The sequence below is a fragment of the Pelophylax lessonae genome, assembly GCF_965119305.1.
Source record: "Pelophylax lessonae genome assembly, chromosome: 4".
Lineage (NCBI taxonomy): Eukaryota > Metazoa > Chordata > Amphibia > Anura > Ranidae > Pelophylax > Pelophylax lessonae.
In genome coordinates this window covers 408436187-408455857 of record NC_138771.1, presented here as the reverse complement: position 1 = coordinate 408455857, position 19671 = coordinate 408436187, and positions in this window count along the sequence as shown.

Here is a 19671-nt window from a genome sequence, read left to right as displayed (position 1 = left end):
GGTCAATCTTGAACCAACCTAATGATTGCTTGTTAAGTCACACAATTTTTTACCGCGTTTTTTGCCGCGAAGCAATACCTATTACATTTTTTTTGCGCCCCCCCCAAAAATTTTGAGCACCAGCCGCCACTGCTAGGCTATAAGAAGATTGCCAAGACCCTGAAACGGAGCTGCAGCACAGAGGCCAAGACCATAAAGCAGTTTAACAGGACAGGTTCCACTCAGAATAGGCCTCGCTATGGTCGACCAAAGAAGTTGAGTGCACATGCTCAGCGTCATATCCAGAGGTTGTCTTTGGAAAATAGATTTATGAGTGCTGCCAGCATTGTTGCAGAGGTTGAAGGGGTGGGGGGTCAGCCTGTAAGTGCTCAGACCATACGCTGCACACTGCATCAAATTGGTCTGCTTTGCTGTTGTCCCAGAAGGAAGCCTCTTCTAAAGATGATGCACAAGAGAGCCCGCAAACAGTTTGCTAAAGACAAGCAGACTAAGGACATGGACGTAGATTACAGGAACTCTGTCCTGTGGTCTGATTAGACCATGATAAACTTATTTGGTTTAGATGGTGTCAAGCGTGTGTGGCGGCAACCAGGTGAGGAGTACAAAGACAAGTGTGTCTTGCCCACAATCAAACATGGTGGTGGAAGTGTCATGGTCTGTGGCTGCATGAGTGCTCCCGGCACTGGGGAGCTACAGTTCATTGAGGGAACCATGAATGCCAACATGTACTGTGACATACTGAAGCAGAGCATGATCCCCTCCCTTCGGAGACTGGGCTGCTGGGCAGTATTCCAACATGATAACAACCCCAAACACACCTCCACTGCCTTGCTAAAGAAGCAGAGGGTAAAGTTGATGGACTGACAAAGCATGTCTCCAGACCTAAACCCTATTGAGCATCTGTGGGGCATCCTCAAACGAAAGGTGGAGGAGTGTAAGGACTCTAACATCCATCAGCTCCGTGATGTCATCATGGAGAAGTGGAAGAGGACTCCAGTGGCAACCTGTGAAGCTCTGGTGAACTCCATGCCCAAGAGGGTTAAGGCAGTTCTGGAAAATAATGGTGGCCACAAAAAAATATTGACACTTTGGGCCCAATTTAGACATTTCAACTTAGGGGTGTATTCACTTTTGTTGCCAGCGGTTTAGACATTAATGGCTGTGTATTGTGTTATTTTGAGGGGACAGCAAATTTACATGTTATATAAGCTGTACATTCACTACTTCACATTGTAGCAAAGTGTCATTTCTTCAGTGTTGTCACATGAAAAGATATAACAAAACATTTACAAAAAAGTAAGGGGTGTACTCACTTTTGTTAGATACTGTATATACATACATATATACTATAGATATATATATATATATATATATATATATATATATATATATATATATATAAGTTAATGTTATATGCTGGCTGCAGTAGTTCATCTGCTCCCAAATCCTTTGATTAAGTTACTGGTTACCTTTCCAGTAAGGGAATCCCCTATGTTCACTAGGACGCTGTCTGCATTCAGGGCTCTGCACCCATATCTGCTTACTTGTCAAATTCAGCTGTGTAGGTAAGTCCATACAGCCACTACATCTCCATTCACTTATATAGGCTGCCTAATCCAAAAACAAAAAAAAAAAAAAAAAAAAAATGACTTTAAAAACACTGTATGGGGCTTGTGTGAATAAACCCTTAAAATCACCACAATCCAGCTCTTTATGTTGTGCTAGTAAGCAAAGACAAGGCTGAAAAATAGTCAGGGCAAGTCACAATCACAAGTTCCTCCTTTCTTGCAACCTTTCTTCCTTTCCTTGACCACGTTGCTATCAGGTATAATAAGTTGCATAAAGCAGCAAAATAAATAAGTCAGTGGGCAAGTTGGATAGTTAAGGAATCTTGGGAGATGCTTACAGCCCTTAAAAAATGTGTATTCTAATGCCCCTGAAATGTACTAGCATTTTCACAGTTTTAGAAAATGGATTCTGTTTTTAAGCAATTCTTTTAGTACTTTACAGTTCCATCAGCTTTTGTCTATACCAAAGTTTCACTAGTGTATCATAAAAAATAATAAAACATATAGGTGTAGCGCTTAAAATGAAATGTAGGAGAACTACACAGTCCTTAGATACAGACAGTCCACATATAAAAAGTCTATGTATATAAATCTTCCAAGAAAGATAAAATTAGGTGCTCCTAAGGACACTCCAAACACCAATATCCCCGTGTAGGAAGTACCACCACCAAAGGTAAAGGTTGGCCTCTTACCACAGTATTTTGACCCCCATGACAGAGATCAAAAACAGCATATTTCAACCTCCACTGGCAAATCCTGCGCCGGCTCGCTCACTGATCACGTCCACTTCCTCACAGATAGTTATGACATATAAAGAGGAAAACAACTGCCATAGTGTAGTACCATTAAACAACTTTATTGGACATAAAGTTGTGAATCAGGGTGTCCTCGAGGCTCGATTCCTTCCCGGGAAGGATATAAGTGTATCATGTCTACTTATACTAGAGAAGCCTTAGAAATTTGATTGGCCTTTAGAATATTGTAATATATACTTTAGGTCTTATGTTATGGGGCTCCACCTTCAATCATACTACTTGCATACCAAGTATGAATACAGTAACTTGCGGTGTCAAATAGAGTCGAGCCCCATCACAGAACTATCTATAAAGTACAAAAGCGAGTTGTATCAGAGTTGTTTTGCTTGTGTATTAGGTGTATGTGATTTTGTATGCATAGGTATTTAATATTTTTCAATGTCATAGTGACAATATATTTGTTAATGCTCCTTTCATACTGATCTGATACACTTCTCCTACATCGCAGGTGCAGAAAAATGTACCTGTGGTTTTCGTGCAGGTTAGCTGCGTATTGCCTTAGACTTACATGCATGCAGGACTTTTGATGCGCTTTCAGAAAATGCACCCAAACCGCAGGACAAAAAAGAAGTCTATGGCAAAATGTAGCTACGCACGAAAACCACGGGTACACTGTGCTGCACCCGCCTTACAGCCCAATTTTTACAAAGTATTTTTTCATGCATCTTTCAGAAATGTTAGTTTGTTAACAACAAATAAAAGTAGTCGTGAATCACCTTCCCTTATGGAAAATAATGTATTTAAAAAACATTTATCATTTAACTTTTAATATTTAAAGGTCAAACTATTTATATGAAATGGGGAAGGTGGTTGGAAACGGCGCTACCTAGAAAAGAGGGTGTATTGTGCCCAAAAATGTGCCACAGTGTATAGTGCAAAATTTATTGCCAATAAAACCGGTGCATATAATTGTGGTCATATGTGTCTCATAAAACCACAAGTGCAAGTGATAAATATTCTTTATTGATTATTAAAATAAATGAATAAGTAATAAATAAGGTGCCTTAAAAACAAGTGCCTCGAAGAGGATAATAAAAATAGTGCTGGGTGTTAATAGTGAGGAATCGAGTGCCTGTGTTTCAACAAACGGCCACTAGATGTCACACTCACCCTTCGTGGGATTTCCCAGCAATGGTATTGACAGCCAAGGGGGATCCTGGATAGGGCACCCAAAAACGGCTTCTGGTGGTCCTCACAGGCATGCGGGTCCCATCTGTGTGTAACAACATAGGGGCCCCATGGTGCAGTACAAGTAATCCGACCACAAGAAAAATAGTAGCTACTCACAATTTGGTATGTAGCCGATCGATCAGCGTGTAGCGAGCCGCGCCGTGGAGCTTCCGCGTTCCACCTACAAGCGACCACAGACCGGATATGACGTTGACGCACAGTTCCGCCCTACGCGTTTCGTCATTGGACGTCGACTGGAGCGTGCCTGTGAGGACCACCAGAAGCCGTTTTTGGGTGCCCTATCCAGGATCCCCCTTGGCTGTCAATACCATTGCTGGGAAATCCCACGAAGGGTGAGTGTGACACCTAGTGGCCGTTTGTTGAAACACAGGCACTCGATTCCTCACTATTAACACCCAGCACTATTTTTATTATCCTCTTCGAGGCACTTGTTTTTAAGGCACCTTATTTATTACTTATTCATTGATTTTAATAATCAATAAAGAATATTTATCACTTGCACTTGTGATTTTATGAGACACATATGACCACAATTATATGCACCGGTTTTATTGGCAATAAATTTTGCACTATACACTGTGGCACATTTTTGGGCACAATACACCCTCTTTTCTAGGTAGCGCCGTTTCCAACCACCTTCCCCATTTCATATAACTACTGACCCCTACTCCTTAGGGGTTTGGTTGTTGGCTGCTTCCTATTGTTTTGTGCATATTTTTTTCTCTGGGAGTTTTTTCCATAGCGCTGGTCTCTATCCCCCTTTCAAACTATTTATATGTATAATATTCTACCATGTATTATTCGTAATTTTATCTGTTAGAAGCATTTAGGTGTTATAATTAAATACTGAAAACATCAGGCTGCTTTATTTATACAAGGAAGAGTTCTAAATAAGAAAAATAATTAAAAAATAAAATTAATTTAAGGTTCTCTCATCTAGCAGTCATGCCTATTTTGAGTTGCATCCATGATGTAAAAAAATGTACATTAAAGAGTTTTTACTTGGGAAATCAAAACCAGAGCCCTTGGATCATATTAGCCCTTTAATGACTAAAAGAATGATCTTATAACTGAGAGAAATGTAAATATCTTTGTCTCACTTTTTCTGATGTTTCCAACCTTGTAGCTACAGTATGCTCATTATATTTTTATTGTCAATAAAATTTTTAGTTTGTAAAGGCTTCCAAACAGGCCAAAGTTGATGTGCCTACCTGAATCACTTCATTCTTGTAATTACTAGCTTGCACTAGAAAGTTTCTTGGCTAAAACAATCTTACTGCCATTTTTGGCAGATTCTAACATTTTTTCTAACCATTGATGTAAATGAATTTAAGGAAAATGTTTGTTCTTGGATAAAAAAGAGCCAGTAAACTCAAAGTTATTGGTACACTTTAAAAAATGTAAAAGGCTAGAATTATTTAGGTTTGGCACATTGCACATCGGGAAGATTGCTGGGTGGGGGAGGGGCTGGGGAGGACCCATCTGTCATGGTACACATTGGTACAAATGACAAAGTCAGAGAAAGATTGAACGCCTTTAAAAATTACTTCAATGACTTAGGAGCTTCATTAAAGAAAAGGACCTCCAAGGAAGCATTCTCAGAAATACAGCCTGTACCTTGAGCCACACCAGAGAGGCAGCATAAGTTTAGAGAGCTAAGCATTAGTTTGAGGGGCCTACACACTGATGTCTTGGCCGTCGTGTCCTTATGCTGTAGGAATGGTGGTCTTCATATGTGAGTTGTTTATATCATTTTACATGTACATGTAGTTTTAACCTTTACAATAAATACTACACCATATTAGCACCTTTTTTGGGCCCAAAACTGTGAGCGTTCCATGCAGTCTGTTTTGAACTCTGGGCACGATCTTAGTGGATCCGCTCGCTATCCTGTTCATCCTGAATAGCAGTGGATGCGAGAGGGTTAGGGACACCAGGTTCTGACTGTGGGAACAATCCCGGTTGCGGTAACAACAGTACCTGTCGAATAGGACTCAAGGTGTATATACTCCAGTCATCTGGTGAGTGCATAGGCACGGTGGAGGGGACTATTTGCGTTGACTGTATCTATAAGAAGTGCACTGGTGGTTTTTCACCAACGATATAAAAAGGCCTTCACTGAATTTCCTGGTATTGGACGCCGCTTCCGCGTTCTGCGCTCCAAACACCGGATATGACGTCGGACGTACGGGCAACGGCTTGACGCGTTTTGCTCCACCAATCAGAGCGTCCTTAAAAGCTTATGAGGACGCTCTAATTGGTGGAGCGAAATGCGTCAAGCCATTGTCCGTACATCCGTCATATCCGGTGTTTAGAGCGCAGAACGCGGAAGTGGCGTCCAATACCAGGAAATTCAGTGAAGGCGTTTTTATATTGTTGGTTTTGTAATTGTAACTTTTAATTATTTACAGTAAAACTGCTGGAAGGTACTTCACTATGGAGATTCTTCTTTTTCTTATGGGGGGAGCCCTATGAGCAGAGAGGAAAAGGATCCCATAGCCACATATCTTGCCTGAATGAGAGAGTTCTGAAGTGTTTACAAGTGCTTACTAGCCAGAGCTTTCAGCGTAGATGGCTGTGACAGGCATTTTACTCGCTTAAGTCTGGTGAGTGAGGGATCAAGAGTGGAGCACTGTGTGACATCACTTTTTTTTTATGAAGAGGAGTCACTTACTTAAGCACAAGAGCACTTTTCAAAGGAACTTTGCATATATTTATTAAATGAACAGACTTTCTGTTGGATATATTTTTATTGATTTATTTATGAGCATTTGTGGCACAGTGTATAATTAATTTATTTTTAAAGCATAATTTCTGCATGACAGATGTATTTATTTGTGTATGTTGCACAGTATATATTGCACTTTATGTTATATAAGCAATTGACTTAGCACTTATACACTTTATGCTCAATATTTAGCACTTTATACTTATGGGATTGGTTTAGCACTAGTACACTTTATCACTTTATCACTAATAACTAACTTTTGAGCAGCGCTGACACACATATTTATTAATGTTCTGCATGACCTACTTATTACAAATAACACAGAGTTGTTTGCAGATGCCGAAGTAAGGGATCATTTAGGTGAGAGAGATCACAGAGTAATTACATTACAATAGCTCTATTGAGAACACCCAATAGGAGGGCGAAACGCAGCGTCTAGCGTGGCAGAGAATGTATGATGTTAGCCCCTACTACTTCCGGTAGGTGGAACGCACACCGCAAGAGCAGCGTTCATCAGACTAGACCAGACCGCATTTTATTTCCTGCAACTTTGTAAGTGTGATTCTTTTATCTTTAATAAACTTTCGTGATGTACTTCACCATGGCAGGCTTTTCTTGTTCGATTCAAATGATGTAAAACACAGCCAGCGATGTTGTCAACAATCCTTTAGAGATATAGGATCAGTGTGGGATCATCCGGCTACTGCCATATCCAGATACAAGGCATAGTATCTACAAAGTATATCTTTCTGGTGAGTGGGGTCACCCAAGGGGAGCACCAGCACTTTGTGTGTGAATACTGCACTGAAGCACTTTTTGTTTATCACCTAAAGAATTATTGAAGGACTTTTTTCAGTTGAGAAGCACCTTTTGTTTACCACCTAATGAATTATTGAAGGGCTTTTTTATCTTTCACATTTTGGATTGCAAAATTTTACTGTATATTTTATTCATTAATTATTTTATGATTAGCACTTTAATGCAGTAGAAAGTATTTTCTTATTTTTGCCTTATTGTAGGTAATTAGATTTGCACCCTTGCACTTTATCATTTGTAGTATTATAGTACACAGTATGCTAGACATAAAAGGGCAGCGCTGACTCACTTATTTTTTTCAATTTAAAGGCACTACACCTTATCAATCAGCAGCAGCCCCTTCATGGATAAACTCTCGCGGTTTTATTAATGTATTTATTTATCTATAATTTACACTGTTGGTTCAGAGAAAACCCACAAGCGCTTGGAACCTCCCCCCCCCCCTCCCCCTTTCTTCATTTACTGACTAGAATGGTTGCAGCAGACTGGCATAAAAGAAAATATTATATCAACCAACATGGTTTTATGAAGAACCGTGGACGTATAGTACCCAACAAAATGATACATTTACAAATGAGGGTCTTTAAGCATTGATCATTTTTTATGTACCTGCAAAGAAAACTGGTTGTGGGAGTGCATCCAGAGGGTAGTGATTAGGGGCATATTTTGAATTGAATTGAATGGTCTGGAGTTGTGAGCGGGGTGTCCTAGGGTTCTATCCTGGAACCAATTCTATTTAACTTGTTCATAAAAATGATATAGAGGTTGGAATAAATAGTTCAGTCTCAGTGTTTGCTCGTGATACTAAATGAAACAGGGCGTGAATTTCACAAAAGGATATAGCAACTTCAAAGAAGACCTAGTTAAAATAGAGGGATGGGCAGCAAACTAATAGGTGAGGTTCAATTTAGAAAAATGTAAAATAATGCACTTGGGAGCTAAAAATATGCTTCCAGCCAACTTTAGACATTAACACACTGCGATCACTGGGGCTTATATGAAGGAGAGCTGAAGCAGGCACTCAGGAGTAGAATTAAGCCGGGGACAGAAGCGAGGTCACAGAGGCAACCGAGGTCAGTAGCAGGTGAGCAATGAGGTACAGAAATGTAGGCAGAAGCATGGTGATGAACCAGGCTGACATCTGCTTGTACCTTTGCCTGCCTAGGCAAAGGTACAGGCAGAATACAGGATCAGGTCAGTAACAAGTTGGGTCATCAAAAAAAATCATATACAGGATACACTCAGGACACAGGAAAAGCTCCAGTGAGACCAGTCAGCACTGAAAACGAGCAAGATAGCCCATCTGACTCCAACAGGAACTGTGGACACAGTCCCACGTGTATGCACATGTGCTCAGGCACAATTCTACGAGCGATGCCATGTGCATGCGCACTTACTGGAATTCCGTTTACCATACATTCTAGTTGAACTGGATGAACCAGTGTTTTTATTCAACTGGACCAACTATGTAACTGTATGTAACTATATAATTCTACCCCTTCCTGTGAGCACAGGCTATCATGCATACATTGGGCTGGGGGTGTGTCATCCTGCTGGCCTGGGCTCACGGTACTACAGCACTAAATGGTGCTCACACATTACATGAGTTTGCTTAAGTTCTGCATTAAGGTCTGCCAGGCAAAAATAGTATCAAAACAATTGCTGTGGGGTGGACAGGTTAAGGCTTTTGGGATGGGAGGACTGAGGAGTGGGGGCTGAAAGCTGACATTCTGCTTTAAACTGTTGATCTATGTAAACAACAGGCATTTTGCAACAGGTGGTAAGACAGTGCATTCCAAAGGGAAATAAATTTAAAAGAGCAAAACGAAACCCTGGGTGGCTAAACTCCAACATAAAAATTTATATTAGTGCTAAAGAAAAGGCCTTCAAAAAATACAAGACTGAGGGGTCATTGGCAGCATTTAAGCTTTACAAAGAGTGTAATAAGAAATGTAAAGATGAAATCAGGGCGGCTAAAATAGAACACGAGAGACATATAGAGGAGGAGAGTAAAAAGAACCCCAAGAAGTTCTTTAAGTATATAAACAGTAGGAAAGTGAGGCCAGAACACGTTGGCCCCATAAAAGATGATAAAGGAAATATGGCCACTGAGGACAGAGAAAAGGCGGAAGTGTTAAATAATTTCTTCTCTTCAGTCTTCACAAAAGAATCGGGGGGCTACACGAACCCAGCTTGTAAGGCCGAACTAAACAACACACCTCAGGAAGTGCCACCATGGCTAACAGAAGATAGACTTAGAGCTAAACTAGAGAAACTTAACATAAATAAATCCCCGGGACCGGATGGCTTGCACCCGAGGGTTCTTAATGAGCTCAGCCAGGTGATTGCCAGACCATTATTCTTGATCTTTAAGGATAGTTTACAGACGGGTATGGTGCCAGCTGATTGGAAAAAAGCCAACGTGGTACCAATATTTAAAAAGGGGCCGAGATATATCCCGGGTAACTATAGGCCGGTCAGCCTAACATCAGTAGTCTGCAAAATCTTGGAGGGGATGTTAAGGGACCACATACAAGACGTTAGTAATGAAAACGGTATTATAAGTAGTAATCAGCATGGATTCATGAAAAATCGTTCGTGCCAAACCAATCTATTAACCTTCTACGATGAAGTGAGCTGCCACCTAGATAAAGGAAAGCCTGTAGATGTGGTGTATCTGGAGTTTGCAAAGGCCTTTGACACCGTTCCCCACAAACGCTTACTGTACAAACTAAGGAAGGTAGGTATGGACCATAAGGTGAGTACCTGGATATAGAACTGGCTTTAGGGGAGAGTACAGAGGGTGGTGATTAATGGGGAGTACTCGGATTGGGTGGGTGTGGAAAGTGGGGTCCCCCAGGGTTCTGTCCTGGGACCAATCCTGTTTAATTTATTCATAAATGATCTAGAGGAGGGGATATCGAGTACAATCTCAGTATTTGCAGATGATACTAAACTAGGCTTGCCAATATCTTCTATGCAGGATGTGGAAACCTTACAAGCGGACCTGAACAAAATAACACACGTGGCCACTCACTAAAACTAGAGGAAAGGCGGTTTAACCTTAAAGTGCGTAAGAAGTTCTTCACTGTAAGAGCGGTAAGGATGTGGAATTCTCTTCCACAAGCAGTCGTATCAGCAGGGAGCATTGATAGTTTCAAAAAACTATTAGATGGACACCTTAAAGACCACAACATACAGGGGTATACAATGTACGGTTAAAAGCAAACACACACACACATCATAGGTTGAACTGGATAGACTGATGTCTTTTTTCAACCTCACTAACTATGTAAAAAAAAAAAAAGGAAAATTTGTGAAAAGGCACCCCAATGCTCCACCTGCTTGTTTATTAGAAGACTACATGTTCATATTTACCTGACTAAAAAAATCACATACTATATTATTTAATAATTTATCACAGGTATTTACTGTATATAGCATGATTACTTACACAGTGCTTTACATATATATTCTACACTTACCTCAGTCCCTGCCCTCAAGGAGCTGACAATTTAAGGTCCTTAACTCACATTCATATCATATATACACATATTATAGCCAATTAGAGTAAGTCTTTGGAGTGTGGAAGGAGTCCCACATAGGCACACTAAGAACATGCAAAGTCCATGCAGGTAGTGCCGTGGTTGGGATTCAAAATGACCACCCTATTGCTGCTAGGCAGGAGTGCTAGCCACATAGCCACTTGGATACATTTTTGTCCATAAACAAAGAAAGTAACTTCATACAAATAGAAATTCCTTATAAGAAAGCCATGGTTTTAGAACACAAGCAACTCTCCTAGGAAAGTTAAGGTATTTCTAAAGCCAAACTTTTTTTTTTTTTTTTTTGGAAAGAGTACGGAAGAGATAATGTGGATCTTAAGCTCACCCCACTAACTATTCCCTCCACCCCACTCCCTAAACACTTACCTGGGCCTATCAGCAATCCAGTGCTATCCTGGCTTCAGGTTTTCTGAAGAGAAAGTGTTAGGGGAATATCGGTACCCATAAACAAAAAGATGAATTCAGCATAACCCAGAAAACTCTCTGCTTTCTCCGGCCAGTGTACTAATGTCACTGCTACTCTCCACCCTATACATTTTGAGATGAAACATGTCTAATGCAGAGTGTAGTAGTAAAGTCAGTACACTGGCCAGATGCATGTTGAGATAAAACCTGTCTAATGGGGAGCGCAGTGGTGATGTCAGTACACCGGCCAGAGAAAGCGGAGCATTTCTGTGTTATGCTGCATCTTTTTGTTTGTGAGTATCCAAATTTCTTACAATAATAAATGCTGTCCATAATACTACACTATGGAATTTTGTTCTCTGTTTCCTTCTGATAATTTTTGAGCTTTGGAGACCGATATTGGCATTTTGATAGGGGAAATAGTCTGATCCAGCCATCCATCTGGCATTTGTGTTAAAGTGCTGTATGACCCCTGTGGATGTGTGGTCTACAGTATTGCTCTGGTAAGCAGTTCTGTGTGCAGATGAAGGAGCACTGGATTGAATTTTTTGCACCGAGATCTCACACACCTAAAGCATGTTTTTTACTAATGGATGGACTTTGTTTTATTACTGATGAATATTGAGCACTGTGATTCATATTGATTAAATATAACTATGTGGATTTCTATGGATTACTATGTATTGGATACACAATGGAGAAAAATATATATATATATATATATACGAAATATATATTAGCGCGCCAAGGAGGTTATATCAGAATCTGGTATGAATAAATATATGTGTGGATAAATAAAGTGATTTATAAGTTAATAAATTAATAAATTAATTGCAGCTGCTATGTAAAGTGCGGGTGCTAGCGTTGAAGGAAAAGTAATCACAGTAGTGATAACTATAGCCCTTGCAGTGTTCCCCTAGTGAAAAAAATTGTGAATTACAATAGTGCTAAAAATATATATGTTGCTCTCAAATTAAATCAATCAAATACACTGATAGAAATAGATCATAAATAAATAAGTAGATAAATTAATAAACCACTTATAAATAATGTCCTTCCAGTGTATAGTGATAAAAAGCTGATCAATGTGCCAAAAAATTAAATAATTATCATATACAGTCCAAAAAACTTAGATGACTAAAGTGCTGGTGCTTCTTGCTTGATTTCTTGGTGCTTCCTTCACCGTGAAAATAAATGAAATGCCCACTCACCAGATGCTGTGGGTTCTATATGTCTTACGACATTAGAACCGTGTGTGCTTAATAGGAGATCCTTTCCAGGTTCAGATAAACTCTCCCTGGGTATATACAGCCACCGCGGGTTAGACTTCCACCTTAGGATATATCTCCTCCAGCCATGATCCAATTCCTGGAATGTGCCTCACCTGTAAATCACCTCCAATCACAAGCCGTGATGGGGGAATAAAAACGGATAGTGTGGTATTGTTTTTCCAATATTTTATTCACACACCCCGCACACTTCAAAGGTAAAATCCATAAAAAGTGAAATTCAAATAGGTGACATGCTCATCCAAAGTTCAAATTAGCAGCAAAGGTGAGGTAAAAACGTGATCAATCCAAACAGTGCAAACAAACGGATAGGACCGTCATACGTGTGGACTCAGGAAGTGGAGAGCGGTAGTTCCGGTTTGCGTTCCACTCGAGTGCGTATGACGTCACGACGTGCGTTCCACCTAACGCGTTTTGTCATTGGTTAGACGTCTTCAGAGGTGGAGTCTCACATCTAGCTCGGATCTTATATACCAGAGCTGCCGCTCTACACTCCGCCCATCTCCGCCCTAAAAATCTACCCGGAAACCGGAAATAACTCCGTGTCCCCGCAGTATTAATGTGCATTTTAAACCATACAATCTTTTTGCGGAACTCAAGTTTCTTAAAAAACATACTCCCCTATCTTAATAGCGGTTACCTTCTCATGTCATATATGTATACTATATGCTGTATTACGGGAAACAGGGTACATATATAAATAAATTCATGCTTTCTCAATAATACATTTTATTTAATGAAGTATTTAAAATTATTTTAAAAATTAATTAATATTAATGTTGTTGGGGGTTTTGATGCCATACAGTTCCATACAGTTTGTTTATTAGAATTCTATATTTTATTAAATAAATATTAAAATATTATATTATTATTATAAATTGTGTGGATTACAAAAACTATAATAATGATACTACATGTTATATATTATATTATAAATAGAGGAAACTTATTTATAAATAATTAAAATTGTATTTTGATACTAAAATCTAAAATTACTGTAGCTGAACAAGGAAATTAAATTTTATAAAATTTTATAAAATCTATGGGTTTGAAATAAAACAATTAATGTCCATGTCAATGTTCATACCCTTGGACTGTAGGGTAGAGAGCTCATAAATCCAACGAGACTCATTCTGGGAGACGGCGATTCGCATGTTGTTGCCCCTCCAATTCTGTTCAATCTTATCAATACCTAGGATGGTAAGAAAGGTGGGGTCCCTATTGTGCACCATTCTAAAGTGTAGGGAGACACTATGATTTCTAAAACCTTTCTTAATATTGGCGATGTGCTCCCCTATACGTACCCTAAGCTCTCTTGTGGTGCGACCCACATATTGTAGCCCACATGGGCAGGTAAGAAGGTATGTGACATGGGTACTTCTGCATGTAATTAGTTTCTTTATGTTGTATTTCTTTTTGGTCACATTTGATTGGAACTCAAGTACTTGTCGTTTCCTAGTTTTCACAGTTCTGCATGGTTTGCACCTTCCACAGGAATAAAAACCTTTATAGTCTAAAAAAGTTAAAAGTTTCTTTGGGGGATCTGGTACATTCTTCACCAGTTTATCTCTGAGGTTAGGTCCTCTCCGGTATATGAACTTCGGCCGGTTCGGAATGACCTCCCTCAGTTTTTCATCTCTCCGAAGAAGGTGCCAGTGCTTTGAGTTCCGCAAAAAGATTGTATGGTTTAAAATGCACATTAATACTGCGGGGACACGGAGTTATTTCCGGTTTCCGGGTAGATTTTTAGGGCGGAGATGGGCGGAGTGTAGAGCGGCAGCTCTGGTATATAAGATCCGAGCTAGATGTGAGACTCCACCTCTGAAGACGTCTAACCAATGACAAAACGCGTTAGGTGGAACGCACGTCGTGACGTCATACGCACTCGAGTGGAACGCAAACCGGAACTACCGCTCTCCACTTCCTGAGTCCACACGTATGACGGTCCTATCCGTTTGTTTGCACTGTTTGGATTGATCACGTTTTTACCTCACCTTTGCTGCTAATTTGAACTTTGGATGAGCATGTCACCTATTTGAATTTCACCTGTTGGAACTTTTTATGGATTTTACCTTTGAAGTGTGGGGGGTGTGTGAATAAAATATTGGAAAAACAATACCACACTATCCATTTTATTCCCCCATCACGGCTTGTGATTGGAGGTGATTTACAGGTGAGGCACATTCCAGGAATTGGATCATGGCTGGAGGAGATATATCCTAAGGTGGAAGTCTAACCCGCAGTGGCTGTATATACCCAGGGAGAGTTTATCCGAACCTGGAAAGGATCTCCTATTGAGCACACACAGTTCTAATGTCGTAAGACATATAGAACCCACAGCACCTGGTGAGTGGGCATTTCATTTATTTTCACGGTGAAGGAAGCACCAAGAAATCAAGCAAGAAGCACCAGCACTTTAGTCATCTAAGTTTTTTGGACTGTATATGATAATTATTTAATTTTTTGGCACATTGATCAGCTTTTTATCACTATACACTGGAAGGACATTATTTATAAGTGGTTTATTAATTTATCTACTTATTTATTTATGATCTATTTCTATCAGTGTATTTGATTGATTTAATTTGAGAGCAACATATATATTTTTAGCACTATTGTAATTCACAATTTTTTCCACTAGGGGAACACTGCAAGCGCTATAGTTATCACTACTGTGATTACTTTTCCTTCATCATTGGATACACAATGTCTAGGATTGTTTGTATGAATTCATAATTTAAAGAGACAGCTCAAAACATTTTTGCTGATATCTATTATTTTTGTGTGTGAGTGTGGCTGTCATAGTATTTTATGAGTACTTTGAGTGCAGCATTTTTATTATTAGTCGTCATAAATAATTCCCAATTTTTACAAAAATTGTTTACAGTTTCTTTTTCTTTTTCTTTTTTTTTGTATTTCAGTGTTGCTGACCTCGTTTAGCTTTTTTTCCCCCTTATTTAGGTCTACATCACTCCTGTGATCACTCACACATCATTGCTCTGGACGAGCTTTCTGATAGACCTTGCCTGTGCATTGTTGGCACAGCTGTTGGTAGCCTTTACCAGAGCAACAAATGACATGCACCCCAAAACAGGAAATTCCCAAACAACCTTCGGATTATCACACATTATTTAGATGAAAACTGCATATTTAAAAAATATTAAAATTATTTGAAATTCCATTGACATATTGTATCCTTTGTGAGGATGGGTTATATCTACTTCTGGGAGAAAAGTCTTCTATATATATTTAAATATGAGCCTAATAAAAGAACATAGGTTTGTTTTAACACTTCCTAGAAATAAATGACAGTTAAAAAGCAATGGTTGTATGTAAAATGAAGCATAAAACCACTATCAGCATGTTTCATGAGCAAACAGGTCTTTTGTCAGATGTAAAGAAAGGTGATCCTTTGCCCTTTGCTGCAACTCATTGAAAATGTTTAGTTTGACTATGAATAATATTAGTCACCAGTTGTACTTTCTTGAACAAATGATTTTGTTAATATTGATCTTTTCAACAGAACTCGCTGCTGACAGCCAAAGATTTGTACACGTATCAGTTCTGTGCCAAAATATGTTGGTGGCCAGAATTCTAACTCTTTAATATATTTCCTTACAGAATTAAATTTCTCACATGGCCTCTAATCTTTCATGTTTTTCCTTCTATCTCTGAAAACAACGGCAGTAATTTGTTGAAAGAACTGTAATGCCATTCATATTTAATAACAGCGAAATTATGCACAACATATGGCGACTGTTAAGCAGATTAAAGACTTCAAGAGAGGCCTGCTTTTTTTTTCTCCTTTTATGAACTCTTAATATAAAAACTGTCACACTTCAGTCAGTGAGGTCATCACTGACAAAAGGTTTAGATGAAAAGGAAGACCCAGACTGCATAACCTGTGTTTTAATATGGGAATAGCTAGAGGGGTCTATCACCATGGAGAAATGATTCTGACCAAAGATTCTGAAAAACTCATCCAGTGTTAAAAAGGACTTTGCAAACATTGTGTAATACAATGCCTTCATGGTCATACATACTATAGTTAGAATGTAGACATAACAAAGTACAAATATGTTATTTACTGCTTTTAAATAACTTCATCCATTGCCTGCAGCAATGGTAATTACTTCTGTCCCAGAGTAGCTGGTCACCCTTACCCAAACATACTTTGAGGCAGGCATGTCAAACTGATGTTTTTGGCCTCCTATGCCCCCTGGCATCATCTATGTGGCCCTTAGCCAGTTTAAAGCGGGACTCCTGTCATATAAAAGGCACAAATGAATGCTATGTATTCGTTATTCCATACCTAAATGTATTTTCTTCTTCTGTATTTACTTATGTAAATACAGTATGTATTGTATGTATGTATGTATTTACTTTTTCTAAATACAAACTGTTCTAGTACCTGAAACTGACTTGATATCAGACTTTTTCAAACCGAGTACAGTAGAACTCAAACTGGTTGAGGAAGAAGAAGCACAAGGAGTGAATTGGTTGTGCTAACAAAGAGTGTGTTTTCAGCAGGAGAAAGTGGAGTGATAAAGAAATGATTTAACCACTTCAATACCGGGCACTTTCACCCCCTTCCTGCCCAGGCCAATTTCCAGCTTTTAGCGCTCTCACACTTTGAATGACAATTGCGCGGTCATGCAACACTGCACCTAAACCAAATTTATGTCATTTCTTCCCAACAAATAGAGCTTTCTTTTGGTGGTATTTGATCACTGCAAGTTTTTTTCTTTTTTGCTAAACAAATAAAAAAAGACCGAAAAGTTTGAAAAAAAAAGTTTTTTTGTTTATGTTATACAATTTTAAAATAGATACGTTTTTTCCTGCACTGATGAGCACTAATGAGGCCGCACTGACAGGTACTGATGAGGAGGCACTGATGGGGGTGGCACTGATGGGGTGGCACTAATATGCGACACTGATAGGCAGCACTGATGGACACTGATATATGGCACTGCTGGGCACTGATAGGCGGCATTGATGGGCACTGATAGGTGGCACTGATGGGCACTGATAGGCGGCACTGATGGGCACTAATAGGGGGCACTGATGGGCACTGATAGGCGGCACTGATCGGCAGTGATGGGCAGCACTGATGGGCACTAATGGGCACTGATAGGCGGCACTGGTGGGCAATAATGGGCACTGGTGGGCAGCACTGATAGATGGCAATGATGGGCACTGGTGGGCAGCACTGATGGGGAGGGCACTGGCAGGCAGCACTGATGAAGAGGGCACTGGTGGGCTCCCTGAGCCCTGATTGCCATCCCTGGTGGCCATGGTGGGCATCCCTGGGGTCATGGGTGGGCATCCCTGGGGTCATGGGTGGGCATCCCTGGTGGCTCTAGTGGCACCCCCCGCAAGGGTCTGCACTGGTAATTAATGCTCTGATTACCAGTGCAGGCCACCCCCTGTCAGGAGAGCTGCAGATCGGCTCTACTCTACTCGTGCCTATCAGGCACGAACTGAGGAAAGCCGATCAACCGCACTTCCTATTTACTATGTGACCAGCTGTGATTGGACGTCAATAGGCTCTTTACCGAGATCGGAGATGCGGTGTGTCAGAGTGACACGCCGCATCTGCGATCGCCGTCATATGACATCCAGTCAGGATAATGCAACCACCTTCCCACCGTCAATCGCATATAGGGCGGGCGGGAAGTGGTTAATTGGTGTGTTCAGCAGTATCCCCACAGTACAATTATGAAATTCATGTGTATCGATATATCATGGTAGCAAAAGGTTGTCTAAAAATGTGTGCTGCACTGTTAAAAAAAATAACTCTTTGGAATATTTTTGCCTCAAAAAGGATTCACCAAACCCATCAATAATTTTTTGTCCTTATTTATGTGACCTAATGCACCAAAGGTGGGGTGGCACAGTGACTTAGTGGTTCGCACCTAAACACACAAATTAAAAGTTAATTTATTATAACCTTACTTGCTACATTAAACAAGTCTCCTTCATTTTTTTTCAAACTTTCAAAAGTTTTACAAATTGCAGTTAGAAGATGATTGGTTGCTATGTACAAAATAAAAAGTACCTTTTGTACTAGTCAGCAAAATACTCTCATTTATTAAAAAGGACAAACAGAGATAAAGCAATAATGCTACCCCTTTACAAAAGGGAACACTGGTTCAGCCTCATCTTGAATATGCGGTTAAGTTTCGGTCACCAATCCTCAGGAAAGTCATTGTTGAATTAGAAAGAGTTCAGCAACGGGCAACAAAATGAATAGGGTTATGGAGGACCTCAGCTATGAGGAGGATAAAATTCATAGATTACAGTTATTCATTCTGGAGAAGAGGCACTAAGCGGGGGATATAATTACAATGTACGAATATATCAAAGGTGACTTCAGTATCTCTAAAAAAAAATTATCTCTAAGGTTTCTGAGAGGACGTGTGGTCTTGAAATTAGATAAAAGGAGGCTTAACCTTAGATTATAGAAATGGTTCTGTTAGAGCAGTAAATTGTGGAACTCCCTCCCCAAGAGAGTAGTACTAGCTGAGATTCAAAAAAAATGTAGGTGTCCTCCTTAGAAAGCAGAATATACTTGGCTATGGGATTTATTAGTGGATATAAACCACACACTTATACACATATACATACTGGACTGGATTTGAGCTTTTTAACCACTTTACGACTGCCCACATTGACACTACTGCGGCAATGTGGCACGATCCCGTCCAGCGACGTAGACCTACGTCGCTGGACTCCTCCCCCTGTAGGCGGCGCTCGCGCGCCGCCGGAGGCGCGCTCCCGCTGTTTTCAGTCACAGCGTGAGTTGGGCCAGGGGAGGAGCGGCGGCGATCGTCGCTGCTCTTCCCTGATCGTCGGGGAATCCAGTTTGGAGATCCGCCCGCTTGTGTAAACAGAGCGGGCGGATCTCCTAAGTGACAAGGAGTGACAGATTGCAGTGTTCAGCATAGCTGAACATGCGATATGTCCTTGTGTCACTCAGTCACCTCCCCCCACACATGTCAGTAAGCACCAGGCATACATTAACCCCTCCCTCTCCAATAAAATTAACCCCTTCCCTGCCAGTGTCATTTTTACAGTAACAGTGCATATTTATAGCACTGATTACTGTAGTAATGTCACTGGTACCCCCAAAAGTGTCAAAAATGTCAGTCAAGGGTCCGATCTGTCCGCCGCAATGTCGCAGTCCCGCAAAAAAAATCGCAGATCGCCGCCATTTCTCGTTAAAAAAAAAAACACCAAAAATGACAGAAATCTTTCCCTTAGTTAGTAAACGCAATAACTTTTGCGAAAACC